The sequence below is a fragment of the Chiloscyllium plagiosum genome, unplaced genomic scaffold, assembly GCF_037043375.1.
Source record: "Chiloscyllium plagiosum isolate Xiang-an unplaced genomic scaffold, Cpla_swu_hap1 HiC_scaffold_5, whole genome shotgun sequence".
Lineage (NCBI taxonomy): Eukaryota > Metazoa > Chordata > Chondrichthyes > Orectolobiformes > Hemiscylliidae > Chiloscyllium > Chiloscyllium plagiosum.
The window spans coordinates 69,991,787-70,005,381 of NW_028270143.1; the positions used below are offsets into that span (position 1 = coordinate 69,991,787).

General features: G+C 41.0%; 1 long non-coding RNA gene across 1 annotated transcript in view; it reads left to right on the forward strand.

Moving 5' to 3' along the window:
- Window positions 1–532: 532 nt before the first annotated feature.
- LOC148149957 (uncharacterized) overlaps window positions 533–13,595 on the forward strand; it is a 43,736-nt gene continuing 30,673 nt past the window's right edge. Inside the window, exons 1-2 of the long non-coding RNA XR_015757115.1 lie at window positions 533–606; window positions 5,013–5,183. This is a non-coding gene — a long non-coding RNA (uncharacterized LOC148149957). The remainder of the gene's footprint in view (window positions 607–5,012; window positions 5,184–13,595) is intronic.

The window sequence follows — 13,595 nt, forward strand, 5'->3', positions numbered from 1 at the left end:
CCAGCCAGTGGAGAGTTCTCCCCCAATTCCCATTTACTCCAACTTCACTAGTGGCCCTTTCTGTTTCTATTTTTGTTTCTGATTTCCAGCATCCGTGGTTCTTTAGTTTTTTTCATTTAGTGTTTAGCTCACTGACAAGTCTTTTCTAAGTGTGCCCAACTTGAAGGAGTTCTGCTCCTCCTCTCTCCGAGAGGATTTCCATTCCAATCATTTTTCTTGTTCACCACTACTTGCTTCCACATCCACAGTACTAACCTGAACAGTTTTAGCTTCATGTGCTTTTGCAAAGTATTACAATGTCCTGATGTTTATTGTTTTCTGAATAGCGATGTTACAGTGGTCACAGCTGAACAGGTTTTTCCATCTTTCACATTTTAAGGATGACTTAGTTGAAGCGGCTGGCTATAGCAAGGCCTCTGCTTCCAGACGAACAACTGCTACCATGGCCTCACTATCTTCATTCTCCACAGAACATCCACTGGAGTCAAATTATTCAGACAGTCACCAGAGCTATCATTGAACACGATTGAGAGAGAAAATCTCACAGTGGGAGAGAAGAAAGAACATATCAACTCTGATCCTAGGTGCGCAGTCTTGGCAATGAAGGTGAGTGTCAATGGCATGTGAAGCGGTGGAGGTAGTTTCCACACATTTGGCTGAAATGATGGATAAGTGATAAGATGCCACTACCCAGATCTACAATGAAATGCATGAAGCTTCTCATGCAGAACAGTGACTGTGACAGCCTGTGAGATAGTTGCAGCATTATCATGTGAGGAACAGTTTCCAGTGAGTTCCAGAATGGCGGCTAACTGAGTCAACAAGGGGTGTTTTGAACATAATATTTGCATAGGACTCTAAGGCCTGATGGGGGTTAATAAATCTATGTCCACATCAAGCGTAACACATCAGAAGCTATGCCTAATGTCAATAGCCCTCATCGCTGCACCATGCCACTTATGCATCATGCTAATCACCAGGGCTGGCTTGCCTGCCTGACCCCACTTAACCCTCTTCAAGGGCACCCAGTCATTGAGTCACACTCTGCCTGCTGCTGCAGCCTCAGCAGTGACCATTGCTTTCAGTGACTCTTCTAAAGCTGATCTTCTGGCCTGCCTATAAAGCTCTTGGGGACAGACTACTGTTTGTAATGACAAGGCAGCTTATCTGATCTTTGCACAGAATCTGGCTTCAACTTTTGGCTCTGATGGTGGAATGTCTGTTGCCTACATAAATCTCAACACAGTAGCCAGAGACAAGAATCACCTTATATCCCAATAACTTGCCCCAGTGCCACTCAGGGAGTACTCTGTAGGAATAACTGTTTGGGAATCAGGGCAAAAACTCGAAGCAGTAGTCACAGAATTTGGGGTAGACCATTGGGACTAAGATGAGGAGAAATTTCTTCACCTAGAGAGTAGTGAACCTGTGAAATTCTCTGCCACAGAAAGTGGTTGAGTTTAAAACATTAAATGTTTTCAAGAAGGAGTTAGATATACTTCTTAGGGTTGTGGGGGATATGGGGAGATAATAGGACCACGACACTAAGGGTGGAGCAAGCTACAAGGTCTGAATGGTCTACTCCTGATCCTATGTTACTATGTTTCTGAGTAGATATTTTAGTTGAGAGTTTTAATGTTAAATATTAGTTATAGAAAGGGATAATGGATTATTTTGGCTTTTCTTTAAACTATAGAAAACTTTATGATATGGACTTGAGTTCATTTCTGTGCCAACTTTCAGGAGTTGGATAATGGCAGATGATCTTTTAATGAAGGAACTGAGCAGTATTTTTGGATATTGAAAGACTTTATTGAGGGATACAGGAAATATGAAATGGGCTTTATTTGGTAAGCCAACACGGATTGCTTGAATGTTCTGGGCAGTCAAATTTATCATCATTTTCATCAGCCCAAAAGAAAGGAATTACAACTGAGAAATCCAGCTGTAAAATACACAGAAATATTTTGAGCACAACTGGCTTTTCGTAGCAGCAAAAACTTTGATTCATATCCAGATATTATCCCCTGTAAAAAAAATTAACTCTCAGAAGCAGCACACAAAAATGGCCTTTTCTTGTCAGTGTTTATGCAAAGATACCTATATTATGGGTCACTGAGCCACAAATGGTGAATATTCTCCTTTGAGACTGCATGTCACACTTGGATCAAAGCCCAGGCTTCTGGCCCCGCTGTTGCCCTGTTTGTCTCCTGGTGTCTCTCTATGTGTCTTGGGTTCCTGATGGAGTTGCTTTGCTGAATTTCAAAGTCCACCCCGAACCAAAGATGCCTGTGTTGCTGAGGTGCAGCTTGCCTGAGCACAACCCTGACCTTCTGGTGCTGTGCTGGCAAGAAATGTGGCAAAGTTGTGTGAGAAGCCAAGTGTCACCTATCTCTATGACGGGAGCAACTCCCTGCATCTTTTAGCAAAGATCCAAGGGAGATTCTGGCTAGGCAGAAACAAGTTGCTGGTTAAGGGAGAATATTGCTTGTTAGCTACCTTATTAACTATACATTGGAGAGGAGAAAATTCTCTTTGTGGATGCCAAAGCTCAAATACTTTGGGAGCTCCAAGCCAGACATGACCTGATGGATATCTAGTTCCAGCAGATGGCAGATGGGAGCTGGGCACAACAGACACACAACACAACACACAACAATTAATCATTATGCCAGTATTTGGTTTGAATTGTGGGAGTGAACTGCAGCCTCTATCCATTTTATTTACATTTGCTTTTGTTGGAAGTATCTCATCTTGGGGATTTTCTGCCCATCTGCATGTGATGTTCCTCTCGTGGACAATGACAAGATGTAAGTCTGCAATAGGCATTGGGAATAGAATTACAGGGACTTAGAGAGGGTGCTTAGATGGGATATAGCTAAGGACAAGTCAACAGTGTGGCCTGGTGATTATACAGTGACTAGGGTGAGAGAATGGATTGTGTGTGCAAGAATGTGTCAGCTATGCTGGCTATGTGTCACGGGTGGCCTGGCTTTTTGGCTGGTGTGCCATGACATTCTTGATGAGGGACAATGCTGGATTCCTAACCCTTGTCTGGGTGCATAGCAGCCTTTTAAAGATGGTGCAGATACCAGAGATGCTGGTATTTTGGTGGATATCCACAGAGTGGTGAGTTATTGTGGAAGCAGCGGTGGTAGGATGTGGCTAGAAACAGGTGAGACGGGTAAAATAGATAGTTATAATGAGATGAGTTTGATAAGTTACTTAGAGAGATCTCTATAAGTCTCACAGAGAGAAACCCTCTGATGAAACTAACACTGCCAAATGAAATACGATTCAGCCCAATGTTACTTTGCTGATTGATTTCTGTTTCAAGTGTTCAAATCAAGTCATTTTAAAAAAATAATTTGGGAAGTGATTGCTCTGCTTTCATCCTGACAAATTATAACTCACTCAGAATATTGTCTTCATTCTCATCCTGACAAGCAGTCAGCCCATCATATATGTCCCCACCAAGTCACGCTGCCCTCTTATACTCTGGCAAATTAACATTTTACAATCCTCATTCTCAAGTTCCAATCTTTCTCTTGTAATTAAATGAGCTCCAGTGGGAATTCCTGCCTACACATATTTGAGTCGAGAATATGGTGCTGGAAAAGCACAGTAGATGAGGTAGCATCTGAGGAGCAGGAACCTGATGAAGGGCATTTGCCCGAAACATCGATTCTCCTGCTCCTCGGATGCTGCCTGACCTGCTGTGCTTTTCCAATGCCACACTCTCGACTCTAGTCTCCAGCATCTGCAGTCCTTACTTTTTGCACATACTTGACTCTCTCTACTCTTTGTCCTTAGCTTCTTCTACTCTACGATTGGTCCTCTTCACTCTGGAGCACTTTGCCTTCATAAATGTGTCTTGTTAACTGCCTTTGAGGACTCCCCTAACTCTGGTAATATTCTTCTTTCTCAGCTGTTTCACATTCACTCTTTTTATCCAGCAACTGAAAGGGTGATTTTTTTTTTATTGTGCTGCCCCATCATGACTTCAGCAGGTGTTCATAACAAATATCATTTATCTGCATTTTAAGAGGTTTTTCGCTGAAGTTGCAATCATGTAGCTGGACAAATCTTAAAAACTCAATGCATAAACTTTAATTTTACGTTCCATGTGTTAGTACTCCTCCCCCTTTTGATGAAGGTGTATTTACTGGTAGTTTGAACAGATTCCAAAGCTGCCACATATAAAAATTCCATCAGGTTGTTGTTAGTTAACTAAAGAGGTTTAATACCAAAATTATTTTAAAATTTACCAATATGAAGATCGATAGCATCCATACAGTCAGTATGTCCTGTGGACGTTCTAGCCTCATTGTCCTTGGTGGTGATTTGTACCAAACTCCACTTGCACTTGTTGATGTATCTCTGTTCTGAAGAAGAGTCACTGGACTTAAAATACAGATGCTGCCAGACCTGCTGTGTTTCTCCAGCAATTTCTGTTGCTGTTTATTTCATGAATCCGATTTTCCTTGCTGCAGCTTCATTAAGTATTCATGGAGAAGGATAAGGTTCACGTTGTAGGTACCGATCAGGAAACACTATATTTTTTATATGGAATATGACCAGATTTAATACCACAGACTGCATTTATGTGCAATGATGTAGGCACCTTTGGGAAATGCAGACAGACATGTGGTGGAATAACTTCCAAATGGGAGTTTTAGTTGCTGAGTGTTATCTGTCCTCAAGTGATCGAGTGGATTTGGTTGACAAAGTAGAATTGTGAAAAATGTGAAAGGATTTGTAATTTAGTTGAAGATCTCCCTTTGGAGTTGTGTTCACAGGTGATACAACTCAATTATTTTTGTGTGAAGGAGATACATTTTTCTTATGCATTGGGTAATGGTCAGAAGGGCACAGAGAAATCCTTTCTATAACTTTCAAGTTTAAATTTTGTATCTTTTAAAAATGGATAACCTTGTTACAATCAAATTGGCTGAGGCAGATAGCATTATGGTCACATTTCCAGAAGCTTCTGAACTCTCTTCATTTTGTAGGTATTCCAGCTAAAGCCAACACAAAGGATTTGGAGACCAGCTGCCTACTTCCAGCCAGCTATGGACAACGGAATACTTCAAGGCCCATTATGTTCAAATGAGCATTAATGTTTTTACCTTTACCTCATCACCTTGCAAAGGAAGCTCTAATGGGAAAGGAACTCTAATTGGGTAAGTAAAGCAAAACTGTTAGCTTAACAACGTTTCAATTAGCCCACTGAGTTTGGGTCATCAGCAACTCCAATGCCTATCTTTGTCTCAAGATTGAAATCTGAACTTATTGAATTCCTTAAATGTATAATTCTGCAATTCTAAATAATTTGCTGTCTTAATATCATAAGCAAAGCAGCTCCAGACCTCAGCCACGAGAATATTATCTCTCAATCTCCTTCTCTGACAAAAGTCTTACCTTGATAAAAATCCTGAGATTTTGCCTGCTAAACTGGACTGATTGTCTGAGTAGAAGAAATATTGCTGCACATTTGACTGCCATCAATCTGCATACCAGCTCCCATGAAAATAACTGCTACAAGGTAATTTGACTGACTGACTCCCAATTGTACATTGACTCACTGGATTCTACTTCATGTAGGCAAATGCCAACATCTTTCATTTTTTAAACAAACTCATGTTTTAATTTCCTTCTTTCACTTTCTCTGTCTCTCTTTGTAGGCTTGTGTGTGGGAATGAAGTAGTGAAGCAATTCCTTACAGATTACATTACCTGTGATTTAATTTTAAAAGTTTTTTATAGAGTCATAGAGATGTACAGCATGGAAACAGACCTTTCGGTCCAACTTATCCATGCCGACCAGATATCCCAACCCAATCTAGTCCCACCTGCCAGCACCTGGCCCATATTCCTCCAAACCTTCCTATTCACATACCCAGAGATCAGAATTGCACGCAATATTCCAACAGTGGCCTAACCAATGTCCTGTATAGCCACAACATGGCCTCCCAACTCCTGTACTCAATACTCTGACCAATAAAGGAAAGCATACCAAACGCCTTCTTCACTATCCTATCTACCTGCGACTCCACTTTCAAGGAGCTATGAACCTGCACTCCAAGGTCTCTTCGTTCGGCAACACTCCCTAGGACCTTACCATTAAGTGTATAAGTCCTGCTAAGATTTGCTGTTGATTTATATCAAAGATTAGAAACAGAGAACCAGGGTTTGGATAACAACCTTTGGCCTCCCTCAATAAGTGACAGGAGTTAAAAGAAAAGGAGTTAATCAATCAATTCTGTTGTCTGTACTTTGAACACCTGGACCAGTTTATGTATTAAAAACACTTCACCCAAATGCTCTTGTTAGTGAGGCGAGAAAAGGGGCGTAGAATTGAGTTTGTGGTTCTACTCAATTTTATCAACAAAATATTCCTTATTAAAATACATTGTATGCATTTCTCAAATTCCCACAATCTTTACTCTGTATCTAGCTCTCTTTGTCTGAAAAAGAATATTACCTGCAACGATCCATGTATTTGAGCTGGGCCATCGGAATCTCCTTCCTCTCTGATGTAGGGCTGGCTCTTTTCCGTGAAGGTGGGTCTCGCAGGTCAGAGTGCATCTTCTCTCTCTCTTTCTCTCCCTCCAGGCTCCAGGTAGTCGGAGCTCCATTGCTGGGCCCAGCTGAGACTTCATTGAATCTTCACTGAGACTTCCTTGAAGATCTGACTTCTAGTTGTGTGTGTTTTATGCCCTTTGCACTGGGTCTTCCAGAATGTTCTGTGGTCTTTGATCAATGGAATCATGAGCTGGGTTCAAATAATCTAATAGGGTCATGCCTACACCCTTCACTGATACTATGCCAGGAGTGCACATACTCAGGCAATCAAGATGCCAGAACATCTGTTCGACACTTCTCCAATACACAGCTCTCAGGCTGGTTATAACTGGTTCTCCTTGAACCTTTCTCACTTCTTTGATCATGGTTTCCACTGTTCTCTGTAGCCGATAGCTGTCGGCTGCTATTTAATTTAGTTTTGCCAATTTTCTGTCAGGCCTGATTTCTCCAGCTTTGGGTCAATTTAGAATGTCCAATTTTGGGTCTGTGGTCACTTGACTGCAATACCTTGCTGATTCAGTTTAAGGCAGGAAAAGCAATCATAATTAAATTCACCTCCATTCCCCCTTTGTCTATATCAACTGTCAGGGATCACAGCCTTGATGTTCACAGAAAAGCATGGCCACCATAGAATACTGACAAGAAGTAGACTAAATGTGTCTGTTGACATTTCCTCCACCTCATCTTTTTGATAGCAGTGGTGCAGTGAGACACTCCTTGTTTCTGAGGCCCAAATTTAAATATATTCAAAATTTGAGTCTACTTTTAAAAGGTAGCATGATGGTGATAAAATATATTTTGATTTTTGAATTCCATCATCTGACTTTATTACCTGGGACTTTCTGGACTGAAATTATTGATTTAAAAAGAGACAAAACCACTGATTTAAAATGGCCACAGAATTCGTCAGGTCACACAGGTTAGCCAAGCTTTAAGAAACCAACATGGAATAAATTGAACAAATCTAAACTGAAAATAACATTTTTATCCAAGGATAATGTATCCAATCAACCAGCTCTAGGCCTCTATGTGATTTATATCTCTCTGAAAAGCCCACAAGCTTGGAGAGAAGAAAATCAGACAGCAAAATACACAACTAGACTTGTATTTCAAGAAGCTTCCTTTTGGAAGGTGCAGAGGAAATTAATTCTTGACTGCAGGACTGATGTCATTTCAATAAAGCTCTCTTTGCCTTTCAAGAAGGAAAAAAATGTCCAGTGATAATGATAATTAAAAAGGATTCTCAAAAAACTGTTAATACTGGTTATTCAGTATATCAACCAAAGAACCATGGTCTCAGGTTAAATCCTTACTCTTCAAGGACACCGTAAGGACTTTAAAATCTATATTCCTTTACAAGAAAGCCCAGATATGTATGGAAAGAAAATGGGACACACTCTTGTTATCTTATAGTCAGTAGAGTAGCTAGGTAACAGCTGATGAAGTCCTCCTTCAGTGGGAGAAAATAAAATGTTATTTTTGGGACAATATTTGCCAGCAGTTCACTCTTCCTCATTTTGTTCTGGTTTGTTATTCAATATCAAGTGAAATTCAATAATATCGAGTTTTGGATACAAGTTTTTGGCTGATGATCTTTGCTTGTTGTTAAAGCTAAAGCTTACAGAATAGGGAATATCATTCTTCTTTTGGGTGGTAAATAGAGTAACCATTGTGCTGAGGCAAGTTTCATTCTGAAAACCATTCCTGAAAACTTGTAATTGATTGATTACTGTTGACACAATGAGTGGGTTACCCCTGCAATTCGCATCCTAGCCTGGCTTTTCTCCACATACTGGAAGGACATTTCCCCATGATACCACAACGCTACTCTTTAGGAAATGTTTGGGATCCTCAGCATTACAATGAGTGAAGTTTCACTTGACATTAGTTCTAATCCATGCTTTGATTGAGATTTTATCAGTTTAATATTCCTAGCAAATTTTCATTTCTGAAAGGAAACATTTATACATTTGCTTTACATCATGACCAGACAACTTTTGACCCGCGTGTTAGCTAAACATAACTTTATTCATCTTGGCTATAAATACAGAGTTCCCTATTTCCTCAGAGCTGCTGATTTATGCAAACTGAATGGGTCCATTTTTATTTCAAGGAATCCCAGGAACCATATCAATGTTTTGATATTCATATCTCTTCCTTGAGTGTTGTTGCCCAGGTTATCAATAGATTATTCACCGTTGAATCTTTAAAATAATCTAACTTTAAATGTTATATTGATCTTGCTGGCTATTCTGTTTTATGTATGGATCTTGTTTGTTATGTAGTCAGAGTGAGTATTTTCAGGCTGGTTTATATAAGGCCAATATGAAAGAGCTGTTACAACTCTTTGCCAAAAACCAATAATCAGAGATTAGTTCTCACTAGAATAATTTGAGAATGCAACATGATAGGTAAAGTCTTCCATCCCACCTGAAACTTTGGAGGGACAGGTGAATGTGGGAAGTAAAAATCCTCTTTCCCAACAGCGGGTTAAGGTTTCAGGATTAAATCCTCAGAACATTTTAGGAGGGTAAACTTGCTCAACCTTGACTGTTAGGAATGTCTTTTGCCTTAGTGAGCATGCCATGAATTATCATTAACACCCCAGCCCACTGGAATTACGTTGACAGTTGCAATTTAGTTAGGTAAAAAGGGGAAACAAATGTTCACAAACCCCATTGTATATGGATGTATGTATATCCATGGGATGTGTATCTGATGAGGTAGACATGTATCTGATGAGGTAGACTTGTACCTTGAGTGAATACGGATTTTGTCACTAAACTCAGCTGCTTAGCAACTAAACCATTTAGATTTGATTAGATTAGATTAGATTAGATTAGACTCCTTGCAGTATGGAAACAGGCCCTTCGGCCCAACAAGTCCACATCAACTCTCCTAAGAGTAGCCCACCCAGACCCATTTCCCTCTGACTAATGCAGCTAACACTATGGGCAATTTAGCATGGCCCATTCACTGGACCTGCACATATTGGACTGTGGGAGGAAACCGGAGGACCCGGAGGAAACCCACGCAGACAGGGGGAGAATGTGCAAACTGCACACAGACAGTCAAATGTTTACAGTGTTGGGGTGAAACCTGACCGTGTTGGTCGACACAATCATTCGCGGGGTCATTGAAGCCTTATAGTGTAAGGGGTTATTTGTGACCGAGTCGACAAGCCTGCCCAAGTGAGACACCAGCAAGTCTGATCAGGTCAACACAAAAGAAGATGCAACACAAAACATTTTGATAAGAATGAGTTAAAGAGAATGAAACGGTAGGAAATCAAGCTCAAGGGTTTGATTATCAGGGGCACTAGAAAGATCTTGGGGGACAAAGGGAATAAAATGGGACATAACTCGGAGAATCATAGTGAAAGGGACAAAGGGGACAAGGAAGGTTGGAAGCTGCATATTGAGGGGGAATTGAATGGTATGCTGAAGAGGGAGAAAGAACAGGTGAACTAAATAAGGGATGGTGTAAGGGTGAGGCTGGGATTGGAAATCTGGATGAAAATGGGAGTGTGGGGGTAAGGCCAATAGTCACAGGATGAAACTGCTGCGTGACAGAAGGAAAGAAGGCAAGCTATGGACATGGGGAGAAAAGCGTGGTGTAAAGGGGGAAGACAGAGGGCAAATTAATCAAATGAATATTAAATACCTACCTCTTCTAAATTAGTTTGTAAAAGAAGGCCTTGCAGAGAATGTTCACTGCAAATATGAGACGGCCCAGATCTGTTTGTATGTATTCCTGCACAGTGGTAGTGATGGTGATGGAGGTGGAAGTGGGGATTGTGATGGTGATGGAGATAGTGACTGTGGTATTGATGCTAGTGGTGGTGATAGTGTTGATGATGGTGATGGAGGTGATGGTGATGGTGTTGGTGATGTTGATGGAGGTGATGGTGTAGGTGTTGGTGATGGTGTTGGTGATGGTGATGGTGATGGAGATGGTGGTGTTGGTGGTGGTGTTGATTGTGGTGATGGTGGTGTAGGTTAGTCCACATGCAACCATGCTAGAGCATTCACAGGCATGTGTACCTGAAAGTTAAGAACATGGGGATGAAATCATTACGCAGGCTGTAAATTCCAGAGTTATAAAGTTGTATCTCATTGCCATGTGCATGGAATGTAACATAAAGATCAAAGTTACAAAGATCTTGCACGCAACAGAAAAAGACTGAGGAAAATTGGCCATGGGTCATGGAAGATACACCTCTTTGTACAGAGATGGCTGCAGAGCAGGTTTAGTACCCAACACATGAGCAGCCTGATAACGGCCTAAATGTTTGTTTGACTAGTCAATATCACAGATAGTAATCAAACACTTCATTCCTGATATTTCTTCACAAGATCAGACTTCCATGCCAGATGTTTGCCAACTTAACCCAGTAGCTGTATTAGAAATTCTGAGGGGAAAAGGATGAGGAAAACAAGAAGGGACAGAATCAGAACATGAGACTCAAGAGACTGCAGTAGTGAAGAAGAAACCAGGCTATTCAGCACAGTTAGCAAGAGAGGGTGAACTGAAAGCATTGCAGCTGCCTGCAGATGAATGAAAAGCAGTGCTGGAGATGTCTTTACACAATTGGGGACACTGTCACTTACATCTGATACTTACTGCAGTCAGGTCTGCACTCATGTGGCTTGGGAGGAAGCAGTATGTCGAAAATGCTGAAGATCACAATTCTATGGAATTTCTTCATCATTGGCTCCTATCAAATCTTACTTGAGGAACCTGTGTGACATCTCCCAATCAGCTGCTCCCAAATGCAATTGTGAGATAACTTTTGCCCATTATAGAGAAGTGATACAATTTACCCAGTTCACCATGTGTCCCAGTGAACCAAGCTTCTAGAGCCATTGGATTTGAAGCCATCCACTGGGTTCTCTCAAACACAAGGGGCTTTTAACTACATGCAGGTGGTGCTTAGTACTAAATGGCAGCATCCAGCCAGATTCCTGACCATAAAAGGATTTCACTCCCTTAATTTCCAACTCATTTGTGACTACAGTCAACAATTGGTGAGTGTGCGTGTCCCTACTATCCAGGGAGTTACTATGATACTTCCATTCAGCACATCTTGCAGTTTCCTGGAACATCTGTGTCCCTGTATGTCTTGATTTGATTTGATTCGATTTGATATTCCAAGGGCTGGTTAGTGGATGCCCTCAGAAGTCATTGGTAATGACCCCAGTGCGAAGCCTTCAGACTGATACTGAAAGTTACAAGAATGCTGCCCATACATCATTAGAGCCATCATTAAACAGTTGGCCTTTTGAAGTTGGACTTCCATTGCCTGAATTGCTCAAGGAACTCTCCCTTTCTTGGCAGCCAGTAATCTCGATATTAGTGACTACTTGTTGTATCTGCACAGAGTAACTCAATGTCAGGGTGAGAACTTAGAAGAGAGTTGCCTCAGATGTGGAAGAAGGAGAGTCTGATGGAGATGCTGAGGAAACTAATACTGCTGATGAGGATGCTGAAGAAGACAGGGCAGTGGTTAGATAAAGCTGACAGGCCCAAGCCAATCTGATAGGGGTTAGATCTGAGGGTGAGTACTGCATTAATAGTGTGTGGACAATCAGAGCTATGAGTCGGTTATGGTATGGAGGCATTCCTGCTGTCAATGGTTTGCTCGCTTTTTCCTTTTAAAATGTTAAGATACTTCATTTGCCATTACTCTAAGTTAATTTATTCCCTTTGCACCATTAACCTCCTGCTGAGTTTTCTGGCGAGAGTGTCAGTATGGAGTCATACAGGATTACATGAGGCTGCTTTTATGTTATTCACACCTCAGTTTCCAAAGGCATTCATCTGTGACAGAAGATGCAAAGGAGTGACACTGTTGACTGCTGATTGACGCCTAATCCCAACTCTCTGAATTAAGTTCTTGAATAATGGCCTCAGTTGTCTTTGTGTTTCTCCGTGTTTTGTTTTCTACACAGGATGTGTGTGGAACTAACAAAGACTGAATTTGACATCCATCCCTAATGTCCTGATTGGTTTATAGGGCAAAGAGGAGTCACTTACATTACTGTGTGCCTGGAGACATACTAAGGCCAAATCAGGTAAGGATTGTAGGTTTCCTTCCCTTAAGGACATTACTGAACCAGATGGATTTCTACAATTGATTATTATTTATTTCATGGTCACCATTAGAGACTAGCTTTAATAATTCAATTTTGTTAATAAAATTCCACAATATTAGAGGCAATATTAACGTAGTTTATTGAAGGGAGCTTCAATGAAGTGACAAACATTGATTCTACATGAAGCATTTGACAGAGATTCCTGGCACCCATCTGTCACTGTCCTGTGCAGTGACACCTTATAATGCAAATTCATACTCTTAGGAACATAAGGCATTGAGTAAACATTAACACATATCCTGTTGAAGTGCAGCAGGTCACTTATCCCCTTGCTGCATTGGAGTCAGATTCTCTTGAGCCACCTATGAGAGCTGACCTCCATGTCTACTTTGTCCAGGCTAACTTCAATGTCAGGATGGCTCCTGTTACCATCCCTAAGGAGAAGAATCTGACTTATTTTCTGGACAGCTTTCTGGAGAACCACTGGGGAGGCATCACTCAAGCATAGCATCACATTTTGCCTGGTGGCTGACGTCTTTGGTGTTGGCAAAGTGATGAGCAGCAATTGGGTCAGATTCCTAGTTGTAGAAAATGAAGGGCACTCTGGATATCTTTTGGATATGGTGCCTGAACTTTGAGATTGGAAGGTTCTAGTGGGGAAGAGCAGGGGATTGGGGAGGTGACAGAAATTTCTTGCCATAAAGTTTCACCATGTATGTAGATATCTGAGGAAAATGTAATCACACAGGAAAAGCTGTTCCACTCCTACATGCAAGTATTTCCCACTTTTAGGCCGCTCCACATTGTTTAAAAGCAGCAAGTACATTTTAAATTTTTTTTTGCCTTTCTTTGTGAAACAATGTTATACCATCTTCATATTCTGAATAAAATAAATTATCTTGATACTTACAGCTAA